At 42.7% G+C, this 27,636-nt stretch overlaps 1 protein-coding gene across 20 annotated transcripts in view; it reads left to right on the top strand.

Annotated features, from left to right (window-relative positions):
- The window catches only part of Magi1 (membrane associated guanylate kinase, WW and PDZ domain containing 1), a 629,136-nt gene that overhangs the window by 390,951 nt on the left and 210,549 nt on the right, over window positions 1–27,636 (top strand). The window contains exon 1 of one of the 20 annotated variants that reach the window (XM_036181554.1): window positions 6,660–7,050. The exons of 15 other annotated variants lie outside the window; for them this stretch is intronic. The gene's annotated coding sequence lies outside the window, so the exon portion shown is untranslated. Of the gene's footprint in view, window positions 1–6,659; window positions 7,051–7,075; window positions 7,171–7,460; window positions 7,484–27,636 lie in introns of those variants that run through there. 4 more of the 20 variants (XM_036181547.1, XM_036181549.1, XM_036181553.1 and 1 more) reach the window with 4 other exon arrangements.

Raw genomic sequence — 27,636 nt, 5'->3', positions numbered from 1 at the left:
CAAGCTCATCGGCACCTTGACTTTGACCTCTCCAGCTAACAGAACTGTGTGACACAAACTTCATGGATTTCTGCTTCTTACAAACATCAACACAAATGGACTAAGACACAGACTATTTATTGTTGTTACCTGTGCTTGGAATTTGTGTGTTCAGGCTGATAAATCAGCATGTGGATGACTTTAGCTTAAAGGAGTTGCCTTCAGGTGTCAGTTGTCTGGCCCCTTTTCACCTCCATGGCTCTATCAACTAGCAAGATGTTCAATGCACATTTTTAATGAATACCTTAGAGTCTTCCATTCCATACAATTATCAAGTTATTGCACCAGTAACATAAATTTTGTTATTTAAAAAAGTAGAAACATTTCATGACCTTCATAATACCATAGTGTTTATTTTTGTTAAATAACCGTGGACTGTTATTGAAATCTTCTAATCCTGTTTCTCGAATGTGTGAGGCATCCAGGGCTCCCAGCACCCCATCCCTAATACACATAACATAGACACACTTATTTGGGTGCTAGATGTAATCTAGCTGTACAGCTCATACTTGCTCAGTATGTGATGGACAAGGCCTGAGTTTAACTCATAACACTGCAAAGACAAAATCAAACAAAAATATCCCTCTGATATGTTTTTCTAATAATTCACAAATGTGTGTGCCTTTCTTTACTGTGACAAAGTAGCCGGGAGAAGTCACTGTAAAGGAAAGGGTGGTTTGGGCTCAGTTTCAGAAGGTTTGGGACTGTGGTGGTTTGGCCCATTGCTTGGGGCCTGTTGTACATACAGCAGGGCACCACAGCAGAAGCTGTGGCTGAGGAGCAGAGAGGTGAGAGGAAGATATAAGGATCCTAATGCCTTCGGGGGCTGCCCCAAACAACCTGCCTTCCTTCAACAGTCCTCACTTCTTCAGGCTGCCTTACCTCCCAGCGGTGCCACACTCAGGCAACCCAATGTTTTTCCCCTTGGAGGATGTTAGTATCCAGACCATAACATGTATGAGCACATAAAAGACACACAATGTATAGCAAAGAATGTGCATTTTGTGTGTGTGTGTGTGTGTGTGTGTGTGTGTATATACATACATACACACACACACACACACACACACACACACACACACACACACACACACGAACCCAACTGGTTCTTTCATCTTAACTGCATTTTATTCAGTAATTTCTCTCTTTTGGTTTTCTATTGTTTCTTAAAACAGTTTCATTAGTACATTATCCCAGAAAATAATTCCTCTGTCTAGGTTTTCAAATTAGTAGAGTTATATATGCCATTCTCTTACACATTTTTTATTATGCTCTTTACATTTTGTTTTTTGAAGCTAATGACATGATTTCTCCTTTCTCTACTCCTGTTTTTGTTTTCCAAAGATCTTTTTCTTACACTGTGGGAGACCTGCTCCAACCTTTTTCAGGGTTTTTATGAGGAAGAGAGAGGGATAAGAAAATATTAGATAGAAAGATAGTGAAGAGGAGAAAAGCAAAAACACAGGATAGCTTCAGGAGGACCTAGATCAAAACCCAATGGTTCCTTCTGCCTCTTCAAAAGGGCTTTTTATAATAATGCCAAGGGACAGGGTAAAAGACTTACTAGATCCAAGCACACTGCACAGCCAAGTGTAGACTCTTCCAAACACCTGGTAACCATGCCCATGGTCAAATCATCCCCTTACGTAGCCCTGCTCAGTAAAGCAAGCTCAGATTCTCAGTGGGTCTCTGCATTATGCTTTCACAGAAAATAACAAACTATAAAAGAAACTTCCTCTCTTCATCCTTTTTTCTTATTGCCTGTAGTTTTTTATCTGTATTTCTACTCTAATGTCATTATTCTTATACCATACCTTTTAAAATAGCCTCATTGAAATGTATCATCCATTTCTTAAAGACTTGTTTTTCAGTTTATAGCTGGCTCCCTGTATCCATGGATTCAAGCAACTTCAGATTCTGTGTTAAGCTCACAGTGGATGTGTCTATCTTGAGTATTAATGCCTTTTATTTTCTTGTCACTGTTCTCAAAGCAACACAGTTTAACAATTCCTAGGTATTATAAGCAACCCAGAAGTGACTTATAGTATTTTGAAAGGCCTAAGTTATGAACACATACACATTCTTTTGAGTGTTTAGTTCTTTTTGACGAGTATGAATAGTGCTACCACAAATACATTGTATATATTTTTATATCGGCATATTTTCATTTCTCTTGGACATAGTCTATGAAATGGAATTCTTCTGTCATATAATAACTTTTTAGCCTCTGCCAGACCATTTTCCAAAATGGCAGCTCCATTTTATATTCCTATTTGAGAGTTTCATCTTTGCTAGTTGTCATTTTGATTAAAACATCTTCGTGACTATGAAGTGATATGTCATGGTGGTCATGACTTATGTTTCCTGATGGATTGCCCAATTACACTGAGCACATTCTCATGTGTTTATTGGTCAATTTTGTATAATCATTGGAGAACTGTCTGTTTAAATCCTTCACTTGTTTCTCAAATGGACTGTTTGGATTTTTTATTATCTAGTTGTAGAAGTCCTTCATATATTTTGGATATAAGATCTTCATCAGATATGATTCACAAATATTCTCTCCCTTTCTATTGATCATCTTTTCCTTATCTTGGTAGTATTACTCTCAGGGAAAAAAGGGAGCTCTTTAATATGTAATGTGCTTAATTTGTGTGTGTACATTTTTGGTATCATTGCCTAACCAAGGATTATAAAGATTAATAACTCTTCTGAGAATTATATCAATTTGTTTGTCATCTCTTGTGAGTAAATCTTTGTATACAATGTGAGAAGGGAACAGCTTTATTCTTTTGCATATGAATATCTAATACTCCCAGCCCTATTAATGATATTTCAAACCTTTTTAAAGATTATCTTTCATGATTATAGGTCCATAAGTAGATATCATAATTCAATTGTTTTCTGTCATTCTTCAATAAGTATTCTTACAGCTGTAGTTTCCTTCTGTGTAGGTGCCTAGGTCCATCCTGCAGATTTAGTTTGTGATTAGTGCCCATTTTTGGCCTCCTTTCTATTTCTAATGTCTATTGTTACTGCATTTAGTTAGTGAAGGTGGCCTGGATTGTCATTAAACATAATTTTATCAAGGGACAATTATATTGTAGTCAGTACAAAGCCCCTCTTCCAACATCATAGATTGATTATGCCTGTTTATTATATCCCGCAGGGCCACGCTCTTGGCATGTACTAAATAAATTAGGTGGAAAAACATGGAAACTGGGTGTGGTGATGCTGCCCTGTGATCCCAGGACACAAGAGGCTGAGGCAAGCAGATAGAGATTGAGTTCAGGGCCAGAATGGACTACATAGTCAGATCTCGCCTTACAATAACAAACCAAAACAGAAGAATATGATCACCAGTTAAATCCTGGCGTCGTGGTGCATGTCTGTAATCCCAGCACACAGATGACAGAGGCTGGGGGTTTGCTGGAAGTTTGAGACTAGCTTGTTCTATATAGAGAACTCCCAGCTATTTCCATACAAGACCCAATATCACAAACTACCCCCACCCCCACCCTCCAGAAGGCAGATTCATAGAAAGCAGTAAGCACATCCACATCTGGAAGGTTCTAAGGTGGTTAGTGTGATGGCAGTAGCACTAAGCCTGCCTCTGTGCCAGACTCACTCATGGTCTGCATCCTCCCCTCCCCCAGTCATTATACCAGCCCCATGGAGCACGGACTCTCCCTTCTTCCTGGGACAGGAGAGAGAGTAGAGGTGTTGCCCAGTGAGGCACACAGAGAGTGAGGCCGGCTGCCCGGTAGTCCCATGAGAACGAGGCAGAGTGGCTTTTGCACTTGTTTGCCTCCAGTTTCCACTTTAGAAACAAGCCTGCTCTCCTGCCTCCAAAGTGGTCATTGTGCTTACTTGGTCTGATGGCTAAACATTTGTTCAAAGAGAAACCCTTTGGCCTTCTCTCACAGCTTGTTACATTGTTGATAGGAAGACATGTCTACACCTCCTTGTTACCTGGAACTGAAGTCCCTCTGGGTCTCTGGGTCGAGAACTCAGGTAGTAACGAATGAAGAGCACACTGGTTCTTGTTTTGTGTATGTGACCAGTGCGGTTTCAAGACACCCTGTGAAGTATCTTTACTTATTTTTGCTGGAGACCCCTTGATCTCTGTGAGCCTGGGTTTGTAAGATTGAGGGTGTACTCTCTGATAAATCTTAAGCAGATTCCCATGGTCTCTTGCCTCGCCTTGAGTTTCTCTTATACATAGACAAGCCTGGTCTTGGGCTAATTGAAAATCATTTTGATTTTCTTCCTTTCTTCTTTCTCTCTTTTAAGAGAAATGAACATGAAGTTGAATGGGTAGGGAGATGGGAAAGATCTGGAGGGAGTTGGGGGAGGGGATAGAATATGATCAAAATATATTGTATGAGAGTTTTAAAAAATAAAACATAAATTAAAAAAAAAAAGATTTGTTACCATTAGGGATATCTCCCATCTAAATGAGGGCTGTTTTTCTCACCCTGCTGAAGACTGAAAAGCTCTGTCTGTGAATACTGACTGCATAGAAGTTCCGTCCTTGTTTCATAAAGAGGAGGGCTTTGTAGTTCTGTTACCTTTGGTGTAGTCTCTATGCAGCTTCTTGGCACCAGAGCAATTTAATTTGTACTGTACAGTCATTTTCTTGTGGAAAAGAATAAAACACAGATTCCAGTTTTCAGCATGAACTTGAGGCCAAAGTCTTTTGAAAATTTTATGTGATACTTTTCCATCTGATGATGCAAGAGAATGATGTCAGTGCTTATACATATTATGTACAAGGTTGATAAGGAAGTATTGTTTTCTTCAAAACAAAAATGTAAACTGATTCTTTGCATTTGGTTTCTAAGACTTCACCTGCCAATGGAGTAGGCAGGAATCTGGAATTAGGATTTTTTTTTTTTTTTTTTTTAAACAAAGTATCTCACTTTTTCTGACAACTAGAGTGATGCCCCAGTCCAGGGCTCTGCATTCAGCTAATTGGAGTTCTATACCCATTTTATAGGACCTCCCCCATATTAAAGGGTGTGGGTTTTGTGCTAGGCTTAGTGACACAAGCCTTTGATCCAGGCACTTGGGAGTCAGGTGGATCTCTGAGTTTGAGGCCAGCCTGCTCTACATAGTGAGTTCTAGGACAGCCAGAGCTACGTAGTGAGACCATGTCTCAAAAAACAAACACCATCGATTAGAGATGCTTTATAGGGAAAATGTTGTAGTAATAGCAACAGCAGATGACATACAGTAACCCTTTTTCTCTGTCCACATGGGCTGTAGATGTAGACACTGTACTTGTCTGTTTTCACATGTTTAAAAGACTATAATAGAAACAAGGATAAAGGTGATACCTGATATTGACCTCCGGTCTCACATGAACACACACATGTGAACACATACATTCATATACACAGTGACTACTATCATGTGGGAATAATATACAAAAAGTTCTCACCACTGTTCTCCGCTATGCAAAAGCATAAAGAGGAGAGATGCCAAGCACACACAGAGCCTGATTCCAATGTTGAGTCTTCCAGCCATACATAGGTGACCACAGGAAGAAGAGCATTAGAAATGCTGTCTTGACCCTCCCTGGGTTGTTCAAGGAACAAAAGATCCCATTTCCAGGAATACAATGACAGGTTCCTGCCTAGTAAGGGACAAGAAGCGTGCTTTGTTTTCCTTGTCTGCCCTGACATCTTGCTGATCCTGCATCCCAGGCAGAGTTCTGTCCCCAGTTATCTGACCAGGCTGCACTGTCAGCTTCTCCTGCCCAGCTTTCAAATATTTTGCCATCTTTTGGCTTTTGTCCTCTCTGCCCATTTTTTCTCGTTATTCTTCAGAGTTTTAGACTCCCTCGTCCCCTGTCCATACTTTAGATACTTTAGTATTTAGTTATGTTTTGGTTTTTCAAGACAGGGTTTCTCTGTGTAGACCCAGCTGTCCTGGAACTCACTTTGGAGACCAGGCTGGCATCAAACTCACAAAGATCTGCCTGCCTCTGCCTCCCACATTCTGGGATTCAAGGAATGCTAGGTTTAGAGGTGTGCACCCCTGCTGTAGCATTTAACTCTTGACAGTTCCTTGCATATAACTCTTGCATAGTATGGAGCTGTGGAGATGTGCGCGCACACACACACACACACACACACACACACACACACACTATAGAAGAAAAGAAAAAGTAAGTTTGAATACAAGGTGATAAACCCCCAAGAACTTGATTCTCAATGGGATTCTACCTTTAATTTTTTCGGGTCAGCTGCTTGATGGGGGGCCCTTCACATTCTCATTCTTAACGCCTCTATCATCTTTAACTCCGAGAAACAATTATTTTAAATATAAGAATTATTCCTGTGAAATTCCTTTCAAAGTTAGGAGAAAGGCCAAAGGGGACTTGGGAGGCATTTGTCCCTGTTCTTGAGAGTCACCCACCTTTTCTGACCATACCCCCAAGCCCTCACCCATCTGTCCACTCAGCTGCCAGTCCTTAGCAAATGGGGTAACCCGATTTCCCGCCTTTGCTTGGCCAAGGACTCCTTAGGACCAATCGGGTGATGGGGACTTGACATGTCCTGGTAGGGGAGCTAGCTGGGTCCCGCCCCCTCCCGCCCCCTTCACAGGTGCAGCCCTAATCCCCCCTGGCCTAGATATCCGGCAGCCTCTAAGAACCCGGGCTCTGTGATGTAATGCGCTTTTTTCACACTCCCGGCTTAAATACAGATGGAAATTGTTGTCATGTGTTAGAAATGTCGCCAGTGATATAAAAGGCGCAAGCCTGAGCATCTTCTCTCCCTTCTCGCACATCAGCTGCTCCTCCATCCAGAGCCTGTGCCCTGGAAAACCCACTCGGTGGTCAGGTGGCCGAGGAGCCCCCAGATAGCTTAGGAAAGGGTTCAGATCCCACTCCCCACCCCCGCCTCTCCTTACAGCCGCTGCGGAGCCGAGGACCAGCGTGGTGGGAGGCTCTTTCAGGCGCACAAAAGGAAGGATTAATCTTGGCGATTGGCTGGGCTTTTGCAGGCAAGTACAAGTCCACGATCTCCTCCTGGCTGTCCCCTGCCCACCTCTGGATTCGAACGCTCGTCCACTGGAGGAAGGCTGGGATCAGGCAGGCGGCGACAGGGGCGCCTGTCACCGGAGGTTTGCGCTTGGGTTGTGGGAACATCCATGGAGGGGAAGATGCCATGTGTGGTGTGTGGACCAGGGAGGAGGGGAGACTGTGGGCCAGCTTGGGAGGGCCAGATGGCCGAGCCTGCGTTTTAATTCAACGGGCAGGCAGGCCCCGTTTGGCTGGGCAGGGTGGGAGGAGAAGCCGAGAAGGAAAAAAAATCAGAGGTCAGTGGGAAGGGAGAGGCTGGGCTCCAGAGCAGATGCCTGGCGAACAATGGGGCTTTTGAAGGGGATGCTGGAGGAAGTGTGGCGTGCGCTTTGTATTGCCTCCTCCGCATTGCAGGTTGGAATCGGGCAGCTAAATTTTAATGAAGTGCATTCCAAAGTGTGCTAGTCAGCCTGGGCTTGGGGAGCCAGAGCGAGGGGCGGCCCCCGGGCTTTGCTGAATGGGGACTAGGGGTGGGAAGGGGAGGGGGGCTGGCGAAATGAGTTCCTGATGGATGGTAAAGGAGAGATGAAAGCCTGCTCAGTGTGGAGGACTGGAGAAGGGGAGGGGGAAAGCCTTAGGCCCCCGTGCATATTAATAGGCTCCAGCAGGTGTTGGTAAATGCATGTTGCAGCATTGTTCCGGCGCCCAGGCTGGAGTAGGCGGGGAGACAGAGAGCTGCTTCGCCTGTCGATAGTAGGCAAATGCCTTTGCACTTTGGAAGAGCTTTGCAAGCTCTCAGGAAAATACAGGAGGAAAGGACCACCATCCCCTCTCTCCTTTCCCCCAGTTTTAAAAGGAGGAATGTACATGCAGAAGGTTTTTTTAAGTTTGCTTCCTGGAAATTAACATGTGTTTGTGAGAGCTCTGTCTTATCTAGGTAAGGTATGCTTGTCTGTGGGCATCAGTAAATAGAGGAATCTGGAGTCTGGCTTGTGAGTGCTTGGGACCTGAAAGGCTGTTCTCCTTAGCTGGTTCTTAATGGGCCAATCCTGGAAGGCTGGGATCTTTATTTTTTAAAGAGGCAGGAGGGTGTACCTTCTTCCTCTTCTCAAACCCGAGTCTGCCTGAGATCAAGGGGGCAGTGGAGTGTGCAAGGAAGCTGTCTCAACCATAGAGTTGGCCTTGCACACAAAGGGAGTGGATTTGTGTCTGGACTAAATGGTTTGAGGGTGTGTGTTGTTTATTTGTAAGGATTAGGAATAGGCCCCTTTCTCTTTCCAAGAGTTGGCTATGCCTAGAGCCCTATCCATTGAGAATCATTTAGGAGGCTTTTTAGTTGGGGCTGTGCACTGGTCAAATAACCCTTGCTGGCTTTGTTGTTTGCTTGCATGCTTGTTTTTACTACTCTTGATTAGAACCTATTCAGTGTTTTCAAAGGTTCAGACATGTTCATTGGGGGTTCAGATGAAAACTGAAAGCGTTGGCAGGCGAAGGGGTGTGTGACTTTTATGTTGAAAATATTTGACTGTGGTTTTATATATAACTATACACATTTTAAAGTAGACTAACATTGCCTTTTGGGGTTCTGGGGAAAATGATTTGGTTGAGTAAAGCTTATATTTTATCATCTGTAAGGCTAGTGCCTTCTCAAGACTGGGGTTTTACCATAACTTTGGAATCCTGCATCGATCGGATATATGTTTAGATTCTTTTCATGATGGAACTTGCACAGTACCTGGTCAATAAGGCCTACCTCACCACTTGCCTGTGAATTTTAGTGCTGTTGAAAGCTTGAGCAGATTAATGGTGTCAACACTGTCTTGATTCCTCCATTTTTCAGCTGAGCAAACAGAAACATTCTGCCATTGCCCCTGGCCGCTTTGCTGTGGGCTTCGGGAGAAGGGGATGGGGCAGAAGGGAGGGATTGCTGCTGGGTCCCACCCCTGTCCCCCACTCCCACTGCACTCTGCCCCACCAAGGTAAATGCTGGAACGTTGTTCCTGTTTTGCTTCCCTTTGTAGTTTCTCAGGCTACAAATGTCAAGTTGTGTTTCTATGGCAATGCCTTGAAGAAAATGTTTGCTATTGTTTCTGGCTCTCCTGTGTTTTTACCACAGGGGTGGAATTGACCTATTATTTTGTTTTTGTTTTTGTTTTTGTTTTCACTGAACTTGGACTTGTGGTTCACCTGCTGCTCCTTGCTGAGCAGAAAGCAGGGGCAATTGTGTTTGTTTCTGAACTTTCCCCAAGAAGACTGGAGCTTCTATATGTGGCCCAGGGTGTGTCCCAGTAGAGCAACCAGCCCATGGATCTATTCCACACTGAGACTGTTTCTGTGATACACAGCTGTAGATGGGCCATTCTGACACATAAGATAACAGTGTGTGAGTCATTGCTACCAAAGAAGTCATGGCTGTAGCCGGTGTGCATCAAGAGCATTTCCCAGTAGTGTATTCTACTTTACCCCTGTCATGTGGATGGAGGTAGAAGAGAGAAGAAAGAAGAGGGAAAAAGAACAACACCTTTACTTTTACAAAGAAGTCAAACTGATTGATCAGTACCAGTTACTAAAATGAATACACAAACAAGCAAATAATAAATAAAAAGTTGACATTTCTCCTTGCCCCTAGGCAGTGTCTTTAAAGCAGTTAAGGTAACAGCATCTGAGATGGCTTATTTCATGTATGTATGTACCACTAAGTATGTAGTTCAATGTGTTCCTCTAATTTTGACTTATTAGCCTTCCCATAGGGAATAGAATGTGTGGAAACTTAGGCCTAAATGCAGAAGAGTTTTTCATGTTAATAATGACTATAGAGGTGCAAAGATCAGAAAAAAAACAAGAAGCAAAGACAATTCTCCATTCAAGTTTTTTTTTTTTTTTCCTTTGCACTTGTATTTTTCTGGCAAAATCCAGTTCATTTGGTAACCATTTTTCTCCCAGCATGTTTATTTTCTTCTTTTAAAAAAAAATGTTTCTTATGTTGATAATCAGACCCCAAATATTTGAATGTAAGCACATCCCTCGCAGTCATACTGACACCCTCTGGCACCAGACAAACTGTCATAGCATTCTTGAGAAGTCTGGTGAAAAGAAAAGGCAGCAGTGGCAGCCATTGATTTGGGAACTCTGCAGATGCACGTGTGACAGACAGCAGCGACAGGTCGTCTCTCGTTGGCTTTCCATCTTCTCAAGTGTTAGAGACACTTGCTTCCAAGGTTGTGTTCTGGGTCCCTAGGTCTTCGAGAGAAGTGTCTGCTGTTGTTGGCCCCCAGCACATGCGCACGACTTGTCAGAGGAGCTCGCACTCAGGATGATGGCTAAGTTAGCAGTGCCTTCCAAGCACTGCAGTGTGTTCTGTCTCTCTGGCCTCAGACTCCTAAAAATGGCCCTTCTCCCATTTGTCCCCAGAGTCTAGCGAGTTGATGACTGAATGCCATGTGGGTACTCAGTTCGGTTTGGTGTATTCCCCATATACACATCTTGGGCTCTGGCTGCTCATTTTGATTCTTTCTTCCGAGGAGATTGACATCTTTGAAGTTTCAACAGATGTCAGTCTGAGGCATAAAATCAGTGGGAAAATGTTGTTTGACATTTGCTATGATGTTTGAAAGAGTCCAAACATGAGCGTAAAGAGAGACCCTAGGCTTGAAAGTGACCCGCTAGACTCAAACCTCTTCTGGTGCTTATCTGAGCCGAAAGGAAAAGGGAAAAAATCCCTAGGCATAGACTTCCTTCCTTTGTGATATACTCCCTTGTTTGTGGAGCTTTTCTGCCATTTTCCTTTCTGGATCCCAGTTCTAAGTGCCATGTCTAGTACATGATACATACTGAGTAAACGCTTGTGGGAGTGGGCGCACCGGGAACCCTGGGCAGTCATTTGAAGTTTGATCTGAGCACTCCAGTGCAGGTGCTTTTGCCAGTATGTGAGACATCATTTCAAAAGTAGAGACAGGAGGCCAGGGTCCCCACATTAAAAATGCACGTTCTCTTACGCAAGCTAGAGAGTTGGTCCCATAGTCTATAGGAAATAAAGCACTTAGGTTTCTGTTCACCGTTGAGTGGATCTTCAGAGTGAGACTGAATTATTGCATGGGGTGTATTTCTGTTCCATAGTAAAGATTAGATCCATGTGAATCTACAAATTTGACAACAGCTGTATGAAATAACTTGCTATAAAGCAGTAAGTGCCATAATTTTCTAATTAATTGTGGAGCAATGCCAAAGGGTGTTGCTTTAAAAACACTAAGTATAGATAGGGCCTGAAAGGGAAGCTAGTCTGCAAACATTTAACTCTTTTTAATGCTGCTTAGCACCTGGGTTTAGGGAAGGAAGCCTTTGCTACTTCTCTTGACGGCTTCTGGGATCCTTAGGTCATTATTGACCTTTCTAGCTAGTGGTGATACTACCCTGGAAGTAGTACACACGTGGATGCCTCTGTGTACACTCTGTGCCTTTAGATATTGAGGACTGTAGTGAGCAAAGCAGACCAGATCTCGCTGAGCTTCTGAAGCTTGAATTAGAACCCATGCTGATTTAGTCTAGCCAAGGTAGGGGAAGGAGGATAAGGCAGAAATGATTATTGAAAAGGAAATACTTTGTGAAGTTTCTTCCTAAAAACTATTGTGGTGGTCAAAACCAAAGTTGACTTGTTTACAAATAAGGTCAGTCACAAAGATAATTTCAGCTGGCCTCAGTCTCAGAGAGAGAGAGAGAGAGAGAGAAAGAGAGAGAGAGAGAGAGAGAGAGAGAGAGAGAGAGAATATGTGTGTGTGCATGCTGTCATTAATATATGCATAGATAACTTGTATTCCTGTTGAACCAATGCCACTTTTTTCTACCTGAAATTGAAATCTTAAGACAGTAATTGAAGTATCCTTGCCAAAATTTTGGTAGCAAATGCGCCATGTATAGGGCAGAGTGCTATAATGCTTTTAATTTTCATTTTGACGCTGGGACTTCAGCTTAGCTCCCCTTTCCCTCCCATATTGATACACAGTAACTAGCCCAGCGCAGGAGTTCCGCTTGGCTTTTCTTGTTATCATCAATCACATCTGGGCAGCTTTCCATGTCAGTACACGTTTGCCTACTTCCTGCTTTCTAGTCATTATTGAAATCTGTGTTTTTAGGCTGCTTCATGCTTGAGCTGGCTCATTTAGTCATAAGATAGATTTAAAAGTTCGGCACATTTTGCAACATCTCTGTTCTGAGAACCACTGGGATGCTCAGGATTTACGATCAAGATCAAGGATGTAGGTCCAGCATGGGTTCTGTGTTACAGTCAGGGAGTCTGGCAATAGTCAGTTATTTAGTGTGCAAAATGGTGCAGGTGTGATGGGCGGGGGGAGGGGGGGCAGAGGAGAGGAAGAAGACCAGGAACATGGGGATGGGTGTGTTGCAGTTTTGAATAAAGTCTTTAAGGTGTCAGGTTAGACCCCACAGGGAAGGAAACATAAAAGTTGACAGAGGAACTATGCCTGGTTGATTGACAGCCCAGTACAGTCACTACAGCAGAAGTGCCAACTACACTTTTGGAGAAACAGGAAGAAGATGAGAATGGCTGGAGTCGAGAACATGGGGAGAACTGTGGAGCGTGGCATTTCAGGGCACATCCACACCACTCGAAATGAACAGTAGCCATCACAGGGTCCCGACTAGAGTGCTGCCGACCTGCTCTTGGTGGTGGGAAGCCTCACTCCAGGCAGTGTGCTGAGTAGTCTGGAGGAGTGGAAGTGGGGAACACAACTAGGCAACTGTCACTGTCTTCTACTCAGAGCAGAGGTGTGCTGAAGGAAGGCATGGCTGTGTGTGGTGAGGGCGAGAAGGGATAAAGAGCAACTCCAGTTTATTATTTATTTTTATTTTTATTTTTGGTTTTTTGAGACAGGGTTTCTTTGTGTAGTCTTGGGTGTCCTGGAACTCACTGTGTAGCCCAGGCCGGCCTTGAACTTAAACTTGGAGATCCACATGCCTCTGCCTCCCCAGTGCTGGGATTAAAGGTGTATGCCACCACCGCCCACTTTATTCTTTATTTTTTAACTGTAGTTGTTTGGGTTTGATGGTTTATTTGGTTTTGCTTTTTAGCTTGAACATATAGGGGAAGCCTAGAAGGTGTCATCAACTTGTGGTTTAGGTCAAGAGTTCAGGTAGGACTTAGTGAATGAGAAATCTCTTGCTAGACATGAAATGGCTTCTCAGGAGTTGATGATCTGGAATTTATGGAAACCTCCAGTATGCCATGAGTTAGGCTATCACTAGCTAGGTCAATCCTATGACAACATTGTTGAAGCCATAGCTTTGTACCGACTTGCACCTTTCTGGGGGTTCAACTCCTGAGATGTCTGCCATTACTGAGTGAAGCAGGTGTGTATTTTCTATGCGCATATATGTTTATGTGTGTGAGGAAGCATGTGTTCAGGTCCACGTGCATGCATGTTAGGGTATATGTGGAAGCCAGTGGACAACTTCCGTCTCCTTGGAGACAGGTATTGGTGGAAGTATTAAGGCGACTCTGTAGTTAAAAGGAAGGTTTATTTTGTGGGGTAACTTCCAAGTGAAGGGATAGGTAACAGGGTCTGGGAAAGGTGTGGCGCAGTCCGGCAGTGTTCTCTGGAGAACTCTGCTCGGTCTACTTCTACCATCCAGGGTCCAGGAACCAAGAGAGCCAGCCCATCCAGATCGCAGGTCTTAAGGGTTCCTGTCTCGGCCCCACCTCGTAGACGTGACAGTTACTGGAAGCCTCAATGCGGGTAGTACTTCCAGGTCAAAGCTGGAACAGCTACCCACCACAGACAGAGTTTCTCTTTGGCCTGAAACTTACCAATTAGGGTAGACTGACTGGCCAGTGAGCTCCAGGGATCTGCCTGTCTCTACCTGTCCAGCATTAAGATTGCAAGCCTGTATCACTGTACCTGGCATTCTTTGTGTGGGTGCTGTATCTCCAACTCAGGTGTTTGTGCTTACACAGCAATCACTTTCTGAATAAGCCATTCCTCTAGCCTTAGAGAATTTGTGTTTTAGGATTAGAAATACCTCTGCAAAGGAATTTCATAGTACACATTCTTGTCAGTGAGTGCAAGTTTTTATTTTCTTTCAACTTCCTTCAAACTGAGAATAATCAATTTTTAAAAGTTGCACAGGTTGATAGACGAAATGCTGTGTATAAATATGGTCCACACATGTAAATATTTATCATAAATACAGTCTTTACTCAGACCTCTCATGTCCTCAGCCTCAGAGGTTCTGTCTAGGTCCTGGAAGCTGTAAGAATTTTCTCCCCTCTGTGAAAGTTTGCCTACCACAGGCACAGTGGTAGCATAGGCCATATTTAGCAGGACAAACTAATTGCCTGAGGACTTAGCTTTCCGCAGGAGGATGTAACATACTCAGCATTGTTCAAGCAGCTAATTAAAGACTAATGGGGAGACAGCCAAGTAGCAGTTTTAAAGTACGTCTCCTGTAAAAGGGGAAATTTTCAATTATGCCATTCTATCATCCTCAGAAAGAACAGTGCATTCCGACACGCGGACGAGTTTCAGTAGCTGGTGCTAAATTGGAATAGTTGGTACAGCCAAGGTGAAGTGCCCAGTGAATTCAGCTTTCTTAAAAAATTATACAAGGTTGATTAAGGACCTTTTCCTTAATGAACAAAACAAATACTTACTATGTCTCAGCGGTGAGGAAGAGAGTAGATTAGGGCCTGGGAGACAATGTCACATGGAGTGGGACTCAGGGTCCAGTGTGGTGTTGGTGGTAGGAATTGTGTCTGTGCGAGATGGTGGCGTGCTGTCCTCTGAACTATGGGGGACAGTGAGTACAGGCAATGTGCCTTGAATTCAGGTCAAGGATGGTTTTTGTGGCACAGGAAGTTCTGCCGGTGGCTTTGAAGGGCAGAGGACAGAAAGACGGAAGGACACCTGGAGAGTCCAGAGTGAAGGCCCAGTCATGTGCACATCTTGAAGAGAGTCACTCATTGTGGAGTGTGCAGTCTATACGAGCTGTGGGAGACTATTACCGTAGGGACTTTGTGATGCTCCTGTGTCCTGCCAGAACATCAGTCTTAGGCCTTCTCTTGAGGGCCTTGGGAATCTTGGGGGGATTTAAACAGAAGGAATCCCTTGCTTGCATTTTTTGAAAATGACTGGCAGCCACCTAAGGTAGAAGTCATCTAACTGATCCTCTGGGCAAATGTGATCCATTGCTTGTTTCGTCTCACAAATAAAGTTTTTTGTTTGTTTGTTTGTTTTGGACATGGCTTTTCTTTCTCCTGCTTTTGTGCTGTAACTACAGGGTATAATACCTGTGGCACAGACTGTGTAGCTCGCCAGCCCTGAACTATTTACTTGAAGAAGTTTTGTTAACCCTTGATTTAAAGTTGGAAGCTAATACAAGGACATTTACAAGGAAGCTGTGACTAATGAATGTCCTGAACCCAACCATTCAGTAAAGTTTGAAGGAGTTGGTAATGGAATGAGAAATACAAAGGAGAGGAGGAGTTAGAAATGACATAATAGTTCTAGGAAGAGTGGCCAGGGAAATTGAAAGGTCACAAGGGACATTTAAGTGGAGATGCCCAGCGAAGTGGGAGGTGTTTGAGCCTGTGGCTGCCACAATTGGGTGTGGAAGATGTTAAGTTGGAGTTTGGGCCTTGTTCGTACATAAAACCCAGAAGTACCTTATTGTTTATCTTCTATCTGCTTGTCTGCTCCAGAAATGAATCTGTCTTTGCCAGCTGAGACTCAAATCTCAGCTTCACACACTTGAGGAAGCTATCCCTATGTGTGGACTGTCAGTCAGACTGTCATTGCTGTAACAGAATAACTAACTAAAAACAGCAAACAGGTGAAATGGTTTCCTTTTGCTCATGAGTTCAGAGGTTTCAGTCCATGACCACCAACTGGCAGAACATTGGGTGAAAGGGCGTTGGAGGGGAGGAAAGCAGCTTCCCTCTTAGCAGCCAGGAAACAGAGAGGAAGGGACCAGGGAAAACTAGATGTTTCAAAGGCATGCCCCTGTGACCTACTTCAACCAGATTTCTACCTCCTTCTTTCCCTTGCCTCCCAATAATGTCATATTAATTTGTTGATTTATTAGAGCACCCATCATTTAAACACCCCCAAAATCTACCTTTGAACATTGCATTGGACATAAAGCTTTCAACACAGGAGCCCTCTAGTTAAGTTTCATACCTAAACCTTAATGTGGTACTTTATGTAATCTGATCCATTCCTGTTCCAAACCCTTCACAGAATCATGGGGAGTTCCTGATTGTCTAGATGGCTCACTTTTCAAGCAAATATTTATTTCTCTATCTAGAATATTAGTCTAAGGCTAAGTACAGTGTCTCATATGTTTTTATGTGACTCTAGGATCGATCATGCAACCAATTCAATGTATTAATATTTATTTTGTAGTTACAAAACATGATGCTTGGGTGAAAGAAGACAGACACCTTTCTTCTAAGATCTTCCATTGATTTGTTCAATAACAATTTGTCTAACGCATTAAATATAATCCCAGGCAGTGCGCTCTATTCCTGCAGTACAGTAGTTAACAATTCTTGCCCTCAGAGCACTTTTGTTTTAATGGAAGAAGAAAGACAGTGCAGTATCCCCACCCTTTCTCAGTTCCTAAGACTATAAAGAATAATATCGTAGAAAGATTGTATTTTAGTCCAGTCCCATCATTTTTAGAGACAGGCTTTGGGTTGCACATCTCACTTGTATGATCTGATCCACTCTGAAGGACACAGGATGCATTATTTTAATGTGCACTTTCCATCCTTGGCCCTGGTTGGTGCTGATTTTGAAGACTGCATTTTTTCTCTTCTTTTGTTAATACGTTCGTCCCAGACTTACTTTTATTGCAAATGCTCTCTGCTTTAATGGGGTCAAATTTAGGGAAGAATGCTTCACCTTTAGTCCGTTCTCTTATCCCATATGACACGCTGCTATCTGCATTCTTGAAATGTGACATGGGAAATTAAGGAACATGGAGTTTCTGGCAGTTTCCCATTTTCATCATTACATGAGCTGAAAGCATCAATTTTCATTTCATGCTTTGAATTGCTTGTAATAGGGGTTTTCAGTGAGTCTTTGGTAGGCAGATGAGCCAGAGCTCTGGGACAGTTCAGAAAAGAGAATGGCTCTGGAGCCCAAGGAGACCTACATGTGTCTGGAGAAGGAGAATTCTAGATGTATCCCTAAAGGGCAGCTGGTCTTGCCATGAACTGAAGAAGCTAATTGTTCCTCATGAGGTGGTTGTTTTTTTTGTTTTTGTTTTTTGTTTGTTTGTTTGTTTGTTTGTTTTTTGTGATGCAAAGATATGGGATGGGCATAGTTTATTTTCTGAGGACAGCATGAGCATAGCAAGGTGCTGAGCACAGTGGTGTCTTCCATGTGTAATGATCTCAAAGGTCCCTAACCTTATGGCATAATTGTGGATTAGGGATGGGACTCTAAGGCAGTCGATGCAGTTATATTATACTTGAGGTTTGATTTTATTAATGGGGAGGTTTCAATTTCCTTTCTATAAAGACCCTTTCTCCGAGGCAGCCTTTGTGACTTACAAGATATATGGAAAACCTGTGTCTCCTACCCCAGACGCCTGTGTTGTGTTTGCATTTTCCAGAATGCAGAATGAAGGTGTTGAAGTGAACTGTTGTGCTTGCCAACTAGCAAGAGGGTGTTAAAAAAAAAAAAAGTCTGTTATGTTTCTTGCCAGTTTGAAAATATGTATGTTCCAACATTTGTCATTAAGAAAACTTATGCTAGTTTGTGATGGCTTTAATCTAGGTGAATTTTCAGTGTGTACATGTGTATGTGCGTGTGCACATGCACATACATGCCTGCTTCTAAGAAATGCTAGGTGGTGGTGGTGGTTGTTGTTGTTGTTGTTGTTGTTGTTGTTGTTGTTGAAGACTTCAATTTTTTGAAGTGAGTTTACTTCACTTCAAAGTTACTTCCAGTTGGGGACGTGGTATTGCCTGTGGCAGTCACATATAGTCTTGGACCTGTCAGTTCATTCAAGGAGAGCATTGAAGTCTCCCAAAGAACCCCTTTCTCCCCATCCTTTGTAGTCGATATCCTTCCATCCCCAAACATCCATATCTGCTTTGTGTTACCAAAATTTTTGACTTATCCCAGATGCCATATAAATGGAATCATTTAGTATTGAGCTTATGAATTCAGCTTCTTCTGCATATTAAATAGAGTAAACTCATCTCTGTTGTTGCTTGCTTTATCAGTTCCTTTGTATTGCTGTGTATTGTTCTATTTCATGAATGTACCACAGTACATTTATCTATTTACCTCCTGAAGGACTATTGAGTTGCTTTCACTCAGGAGATTATGAATAATGTCATTAAGGAGGCTCCACAGAAAGTAAGAGAACAGGCTTAGAGTTCCTGGGCGAAGAACCACATGAGTACTCAAGGGATTTTTGTCAAATTGGATTTTCACTTTGGGTAAATACCTAGGAGTGAGATCTCTGGGTCACATAGTAAGTCTATGGTTAATGCTAGGGAAAACTTATCCACTTCTGTGGTGGTGCATCCTCACTGTGGTGGGCAGTGTAAGACTCTCAGTTGCTGTGTAGACTAGCATTTCTCTTTTTTTGTTTTTTTTTTGAGACAGGGCCTCACTGTGTAGTCCTGGGTGATCTAGAACTCAGTATGTTGACCAGACTGGCCTGGAACTCACTGAGATCCACCTGCCTCTGCCACCTAAGTGCTGGGATTAAAGTCCTGCACCGCCATGCCTGGCATTTCTCTAATACTTGGTACAGGTTGAGCATCCCTCATCAGTAATTCCAGTGCTGAACCCTAATGAGTTTTTAGTGTCATGTCCACACTTCAAAAATGCTGTAATTCCATTGTTTTTCAGAGTTTGGGTTTTCAGATGAGAGATGTGCACTGGGTAAAGGCTATACAATATTTCAAAATCCAAAGGACTGAGAACTCGGAAATAGTCATATCTCAAATATTTCAAATGAAAGAATCCCAAGCTATATTGTAAAGTTAAATATTTTCTTAGTCTATTTAAAAATATTTATAGGTGTGTGTGGATGGTTTTTAATGTTTATTCAGTGCGTGCGTGTGTGTGTGTGTGTGTGTGTGTGTGTGTGTGTGTGTGTGTATGAGTACACACACACACACACACACACACACACACACACACAAGCTTCACAGTACATGTATTGGAGGACAAAGGACCTGCAGAATTAGTTTCTCTCCTCCCACCATGGAGGTTCTGGGGTTAATCTAGGGTTGTTATGCTTGGCAAGGAGTGTCTTTACATTTCAAGCCATCTTGCCAGATTTTTTTCTTAGTCTTTCTAATACTGTGATAGTAATTTGTCCTAGTTCCAAACAATTATACATGCTAAACATGCCCACATGTGCTTATTTGCCACCTGTACATCTTGTTTGGTAAGCTGTGTGTAGAAATTCTTTATCCATTTAAAAAATTGCTTTGTTTACAATCATGAATTTTAAGGGAATACACAAACTGTCAGTCAATCCTATTTATTAGTTTGTCTGATTTTTTTTTCTTTCAAATATCAAGATGGAGTCTGGAAAGATGGCTCAGTGGTTATGAGTACATACTGCTCTTCCAGAGGACCTGAGTTCAGTTCTCAGCCCCCATGTCAGGCAGGCCACAACAGCCTTTTAACTGCAGCTTCAGAGTATCTGAAACCTTCTTCTGGCCTCCATTGGCACCCGCATGTATGTGTAGACATTCACACAGATGTATATACTCACAAATAAATATAATATCAAGATAGTTCCCCACTTCTTCATTTCCTTCCTTCATTTTTGATGGGTTTTTGCTTGCTTGTTTTGTTTTGTTTTAAATTTTTGCTAGGAGTTGGACCTACCTGGGCTCACTCTGTCACTGACTGTAAAGATGACCTTAGCCAACCATTTCACATCTATGAGTCTGTTTCTTCATTTGGACACTAGTCATGAATATTCACACAAAATGTATGCTTGCTGAGCAAGTCAGAAAACATTACTGATTTCTGTGAACTTCCTTTTAGCCTGTCTACCTTCCTTATAACAGATCTCTGAGGTCCCTAAAGGGAACTCCTTAGTGGCCTTTGCTTACCACACAGCTCCAGGGTCTGGCCCCTCACTGGTACTTGAAAGGTGTGAGTGAATTGTTGGGTGAATGAAGGACATAGGATGGTACTGCTGATGGTTACTCTGTAGGAACATCACAAATGTGCCTTTTAGGCACTGAACTAAGTCTTGGGTATTTTATAACATTTCCATTTCTTTTAGTGCTGGAGTCGTTGATAACTTTTTAGCTAACAAATTCAGATTTAATTTTAGGGAGTCTGACAGCAAGATTTGGGAATGTGATGTGTTTGCATATACTTTCTCTCTACTTAAAGCTTTTCTAAAGGACAAAACCATAGCCTGAAACCCACCTGCAGGTTTCTCTTTGCGGGGATATAGTATCTGCCAATAGTGTAATTATGGATAAACTGATGACTTTTTAGCTGCGCTTAACGGCACTTCTTGACCAGCTTTCCCAGGGTGTGGCCCATTATTTCTTGGCTGTTATTAGGGAGGGTAGCTACTTGGTGGCTGGCTTAGCTTTCTTGCAGCAGCAGCAAGGCTACCAGGGTTCCTTATAACCTGACCTCATTTTTAGGAAATTGCTGACTTTGGCAGGGTCCTGTCAGAGCCTCACCAACTCCAGCATTGGCCTCCTGAAAGGCATTGTTTCGGCTGGTCTCAGCTGAGTCAGCTGTAAGGAAGAACTAGGTCATAACAGCTCATTCTGTAGGCTGCACAATATTCCCAACCAACCTTCCTTTTTCCCACTGGAAGGGAGAAAGTTAACTTTAAGCCAGCTTGCTTTCTTTCAAAAAGTGTCTTCTGAGGCCCATGGGTAAGGGTGGGAGGGATAGGGACTGTCAGGGAGTTGCTGGGATGTGTTAATTATTATGTTAGCTTCTGTCTAGCTTTGCGCTATACACCACTGTTGCTGTGGAAAGCTCTCCAAATTGAACTGCCTTTCATGCTCTGGTAATCCTCTTCACCTTTTAGAAGCCAGGAGAAGCTGTAATCTCACCTTCAAGAAGAGGAGACCTTTTCGTGGTCTAAGAGACTCTCAGGTGGTGGATTTAGACCTATCCGGATGCATCTTCACTTCTTCTTAAAACCTTGCTGAGAACATCCTTCAGGAGCTCCCTTGTACAGAAGCTAGGACATGGAGAGTAGCTCCACGCGTTCAGGATGGTTTTGAACTCTACCTGCCTCCTGTCCTCTGTGTTGCTAGTTAATTTTTTCGTTAGGTTTGTTTTTGGTATAGCTGCTTGAAAGCCTTATTGTCAACACACATTAGTGTGTCATTAGCAAGAAATACCACTGCAAAAAGGAAGCTTAATGAAGTAATTTCTCTTAGAGATCAGAAAAATATAGATACTATTTGCAATACAACTCTGGTATACAGAGCAGCCCATTCCCACTGTCATATTACTTCATATAGTAATCATATTCCAAGAGATATCTGGGAGCTGAGGCTAATGCTGTCCTAAATTGGGAGAAATTTCAAACTCCTTTCTCAGGTACTTAAAAAGCATGAATCAGAGAACAGCAGTAGAGTCTGGAAAAGAAAAGTGCTTAACGTCTGTACTCACACTGTCCAGGGTCAGTAAGTCTTAAGCCACATGGAACTGTTGGGGCATTTCAGATATGAAACATCTGAATTGAGATCTGGTAACAGGAAAAGCTAGGCTGCACATTGTAAAAATTCAGCGTTAGCAAATGAAAGGAAAATCCTTGCTAATCTTTCTTAGACTGACTTGACATTACAGTAGTTTGATATGTCGAGGTCAAATAAACTAATTGTTCATTTAGTTTTGGCTTGGATTCTTTCTTTTTGGCTTTTGTTTGTTTTTTGGGACAGGGTTTCTCTGTGTAATAGCTCTGGCTGTCCTGAAACCCATTTTGTAGACCAGGTTGGCGTTGAACTCACAGAGATCCACTTGCCTCTTTTATCCTGAATGCTGGGGTTAAAGGCATGTGCCACCACCACCTGGTGAATTCTTTCTTTTTTAAATATGTTTTAAAATTATGTGTATGTGTGTGGGTATGTGCCTATGAGTGCAGAGCTGGAATTACAGTCAGTTGTAAATGTGGGTGCTGGGAGCCCAACCCAAGTCCTCTGCAAGAGCTGTATACACTCTTATCCATGGAGCCATCCACCCTCTTGAATTATCTTTAATATTATCTTTGTGTTGTAAAATTATGTATGGGTCCATATTATATCTCCATATGAGAGAGAGAGAGAGAGAGAGAGAGAGAGAGAGAGAGAGAGAGAGAGATGATACTTATGTGACACTTGCATAATTTCAAAAATTCAAGTAGTCAAAATCATAGCCTATGCCGGTTGGTGTTCACTTGCTGATTGAAGTATGTCCTTCTTTGGAAAAATTTGCATCCCTTGAAGCTACCATCTGAGTACTGACCATAGAGGGGTTTGGGATTGGTAATAACTGTGTGCTTGCCATGGATATCTGCGCTCATGATTGGCTTTGTATGAGGTTCAAGTGGGAGAAATGAGGTAACAAGGTCAGAATGCAAAGGGAAAGCCCAGCAATTTCCATGGAAAAGCTTGCTCCCTGCAGAAGTTGTATTTGACCTGGATTTCATGCTCGGATGCTCTGGCATTCTCCTCCATCACCCCCAGAACCTGTCTTTGATGTTAGGTGCCTAATAGCAGTTCCAAGGGCTCTCACCTGCAGTGAGTGCTTTTTGTGGGTGCTTACAGACACCCGCTCCACTCAGTTCCCAAGAGCACTGAGGGAAGTTTCTGTGTATTGTTGCCCACTGTGATTGGGCCTGGCCATTAGGAGAAGAACTAACCCAGGCCTGAGCCTCATCTCTGTACCCGCTGTTCCCTCCTCCTATCCTCCAGTCTGCCATGTAGGCTCATAAATGACCCAGACAAGACCTTTATTCCTTGTCCACAGAGAGCATGCTCTGTTCCTCAACAGTCTGTTATTGCATATGTAGCTGTGTGGGGTGCACCTTCTAGGGTTCGAGACCAAGCAGTAGAAAAGCCAGACTAACTCCTGCTAAGCTTGACTGAAGGAGCAGACAGTCTGCTAGGGCCTGCTGTATGTTTAAGACACTCAATTGCAATGACTGGCCAGCCTACAGAGAACTTGGAAGTTACAGAGGGCAAACCGCTCATTTAGCAATCATCTCTGTAATCTGTATCCACAGGGGTGAAGGCTGTGTTTGAGGTACTCACCGTGCACCTTCATGAATTCAGTGACTACCTCAACAACCACCATCTTCTAGGTACTTTCTGATGTTCTCAACAAATAGAAGAGTGAGGGAAAGACTGTTGTTCTCTTGAGTTTGAAATTGGTAAACAAATTGAGAGGAAAAGGCCAAGTGCAACAAGATAAGGCATGTGGGTGTAGGTGGGAGTGAGTGGCAGTTTTCAACCAGGAAGGTGATCCAGATGAATTGGAGCGAGTTTGTTTTCCTTCTGGAAATCAGGGTGTCGATGGCTTGTTCCCAGTTGATTGAACAGTCAGTGCAATGTTCAAGTATGTCTGACTTGTTTGATGATCATTGAGGGAGGGCAGTGGGGCTGGGGCAGAGTGGAGCAAAGGAGAAGGCAGTATCAGACGATGTTGAAGAGGTAATAGGGAATGTCATCAGGTGAGAACTTAGCTTTTTTTAACACAGGATTTTGAGTACAGCTCTTCTGTAGTGCAGCTTAATTTTCTGAGAAAAATGATCTGTGCAGTAGAATTGTGGATCACTGATGTGCAGCTCTGTAAGCTTTAAGGAACATACATGACCCTCTAGCCATCATCCCTAACAAGATGCTGAGTCCTTGTATTGGGAGACACCCTTGTGACTTAGCGCTTCAGACGACAACTCAGGAGTCTCTGACCTGCAATATGTAGAAAGGCAAGCTTAGGTGATGAAGGCCAGCATGCAGATTCATACAGCTGTCAGAGGTGGAGGAAGCCAGCAGATCTGGGTGTGGTCTCAAGGTCAAGTTTGATGGACTGTATAGAAGAAAGGAAGGCTGGTACGATTTTTGCCTTCTACAGTAAAGAAGGGTGGAGTAGTTCTAGTCTACTGAGTTGGGACAGATTATAAAGCATTAAATATGTAGACAATATCTAGGCAGCATTGAAATATATGCATTCATATTTAGAAATCCTTGTATGCTTTGTAAGAGAAAAAGGTGGAAAGAAAATTAGTGATGTTATAGGGGTCTCTTGTCCCTCGGTAGTATTCTGAGGTGCTTGATTATATGTTTTGTGCGCTGTGGTCTTAGTTCGATTTGTTCTTTGGTAGAAAGATCTTTCTTTCTAGGTGGGTACAATGCAGCATTTAGTATAGCTGTAATGATTCTGCACCCTGCTTGACTTAGGTAAGAAACATGACTGTGGTAGGGAGACCTAGCTCATTAGGAGTCTTTTTATTCCCCAGAGTTGAACTTCAACTTGGAGGCAGCTCTGGTGTTTGAATCACTTCCTCACTTCTGGTGCTGTTAGCTGACAGTGCTCTTGAGGCAAAAGAGTACCCAAGAGAATACTAACATCAAACCGGGAGAAAATGCTAGTTGCAGGGGAAGGGATACAAGTACTTTCTATAGTTGAGTCCCAAATTAAGTCTAGAATATGTTCTGGAAAGAATATCTGAGAATAGTTATCAGTTGTTCTCTCTGTTGCTCAGTGATACGGACTTTTGCTTCATTGTTGGTACTTTTCTTCTTGTTTGGGGGAATTTCATCAACAAACATTTTCTTTATTTGTTTGTTTGTTTACTTACTTACTTATTTGAAGAATTTACCCAACACTTGATTCAGACTTAGTCTTGGGGTGGACCAGTAAATGAGACAGGAAAAAAAAAAAAAGGCTTTGCTTTGAGAGAGCTGATAGTCTTTTTGAGACAGGATCTCACTATGTAACTTTGGCTGGTTTGGAACTTTCTATGTAGACCAGACTGACCCCAAACTCAGAGAGTTCCTGTCTAACCTCCTAAGTGCAGGAATTACAGGCTTGTGTCACCACTTCTGGTTAATAGTCATAAGAACATGTGTGACCATTATAGTTTTATAATAAGAAAAACATACATGAATGAATAAAGAAAGAATATAAGTGACTATGTCAAGTTTAAATCATTAGCCATTAATTTTTCTTTTTGCAGTGCTAAGAATGATATTCAGGGCCTTCCAAACACTCCATTCCTAAACTACACCCCATTCCTTCTTTTCCTTTTAAATAAAAAATAAAAAAATTAAAACCTAATATTTTGTTCCTTGAGAATTTTCTATATTATGATTGCAGTCAGCCCCTCTCCCAACTCCTCTGAGCTCTACCCCACCTGACTACCTACCCAACTTGGTGTTCTCTTGCTGTCTTTGTGTCCATTTTATAAATACATTAAGTCAGTTTTGTGGTAGCCAACTACACCAGGCTGTGGTTCCTATCCTGGAATGAGACCCTTACATCAGTGGTCACACCTTAAAGGAAATTGCCTCAGCCTTTCCCAGTAGCTATCAAATGACAACAGCTCCTCTGGGGAGAGGACTGTGCCACCGATTCCACATGTTGGGGATTGTTTGGCTTGAGCTTGCACAGGCTTTGTGCATGCTGTCACAGTTGCTCTGAGTTCTTTGGCTGGCTTGGAGCTTTCTATGTAGACCAGGCTGACCCCAAACTCAGAGAGTTCCTGTCTAACCTCCTGAGTGCAGGAATTACAGGCTTGTGCCACCACTTCCAGTTGATAGTCATAAGTGGTGCATCTGCCCTGCCGTATATAAAAACAAAACAAAACTAACAAAACACTGTTTCTTTCAAATAAGCCACCATCTCTGGCCCTTAGAGTCTTTCTCTACCCCTTCCACTTAGATCCTTGAAGGGAAGGGTGTGATAAAGATGTCCCATTTAGGGCTACGCACTCTGAAGTTCCTTGTTCTCCACACTGACTAGTTGTAGTCTCTCTTAATTGCTTTCTAATGTAGGAAGAATCTCTGGTGAGGACTGAGAGATACACTGATCTTTGGGTACAGCAGTATGTCATTAGCAGTTGTTTTAGTGCTCGTAGGTTTCCTACTAGGACCTATGACTTGTCTTGCCACAGGTTCTTGGCCTCATTACAGAGCCAGGCATATGGAGTGGGCCTTAAATCCAATTAAGAAAGTGGTTGGTTATCTTCCTAATAGGTGTGCCACTATTACACCATTGGGCACATCTTGCCAGTTAGGATGTTACTATAGCTCACAGGGTGCACAGCTAGGTGAGACCGATGATTACTTTTCTTTAGAAGTGATGGGTCATTACAAGGAAACAGCATGCCTAGCACCTTCCAGGACTGTGAAAGCCAGCTAGCTGTTTTCAATATGGATTTTGTTGTTCTTGTTCTTTCGTTAAATTTTTAATGAAAATATGGCGTCATTCCCCTGCCTCATTGCTTTCATGCATCCCCAGTCCCACTTCCTCTCAAATTCATGGCCTCTCTTTCTTTAATTATTGTTGATTTTGTCTTAGTTAGGGTTACTTTTGCTGTGATGAAATATCATGATCAAAGTAACTTGAAAGAAGAAAGACTTTGGCTTACGCTTCCACATTGTAGTCATCACTGAAGGAAGTCAAGACAAGAACTCAAACAGGGCCAGAACCTGGAGGCAGGAGCAGATTCAGAAGTCAGGGAGAGATGCTGCTCATCATGGCCTATTCAGCCTGTTTTCTTAGAGAACCCAGGACTAGAAGCCCAGGGGATGGCACTACTACCCACAGTGGGCTGGGCCTTTCCTCATCAATCACTAAGAAAGTGCCATACACTTTGCCTATAGCCGTATCTTACTGAGGCATTATCTTTATTGAGGCTCCCTCCTGTCAGATGACTTTAGCTTTTGTCAAGTTAACATAAAACTATCCAGCACAGATATATATTCAAATATATACATAAATGCAACCCGCTGAGTTGGTTTAGTATTACTTGTACACATATGTTTCTAGGGCTGACCACTGGTATTAGATGACCAATTAGGGGCCTCATCCTTGAGAAAGACAATTCTTCCTCTCTACACAGTCATTAATTGCCTGTAGTTCTTCATATAGGAGTGAATCCCTAAGAGATTTTTCCTGTCTATGTTGGGATGTCAACTGGAGTTGGAATTGTTCAGGTTTGGTTTAGGCAGCCATGTTGTTAACCTCCATGTTTTATGAATCAAGGGTATGATGTCTTCAGCAATAGGATCTTACCTCAAATTCTGGAATGTAACCAAAATCAATAATAATAACCTGTAATATTTGTAGGTCTATGTGACTCCATTGGCCAACGACCTTCACAAAGAAGTAACCCATTCCTGCACTGGGGTTTTTATTTGGTAATGTGTGGCCATAGGTTAATTGTGTGTGTGTGTGTGTGTGTGTGTGTGTGTGTGTGTGTGTGTGTATGTCTTTTCCAAAAGGAATTTAGTTGTTATTGTTCTCAGTATTCCCTCCTATCCCCCATCCCCTTAATCTCTCCTATTCTATTTTCCTCTTTTCCCCTCTTTCTACCCTTATGTTCTGTCT

Source organism: Onychomys torridus, chromosome 3 (genome assembly GCF_903995425.1).
Source record: "Onychomys torridus chromosome 3, mOncTor1.1, whole genome shotgun sequence".
NCBI lineage: Eukaryota > Metazoa > Chordata > Mammalia > Rodentia > Cricetidae > Onychomys > Onychomys torridus.
Note: the sequence above shows the minus strand (reverse complement) of the source record. Positions and strands in the feature narration are given on the sequence as shown.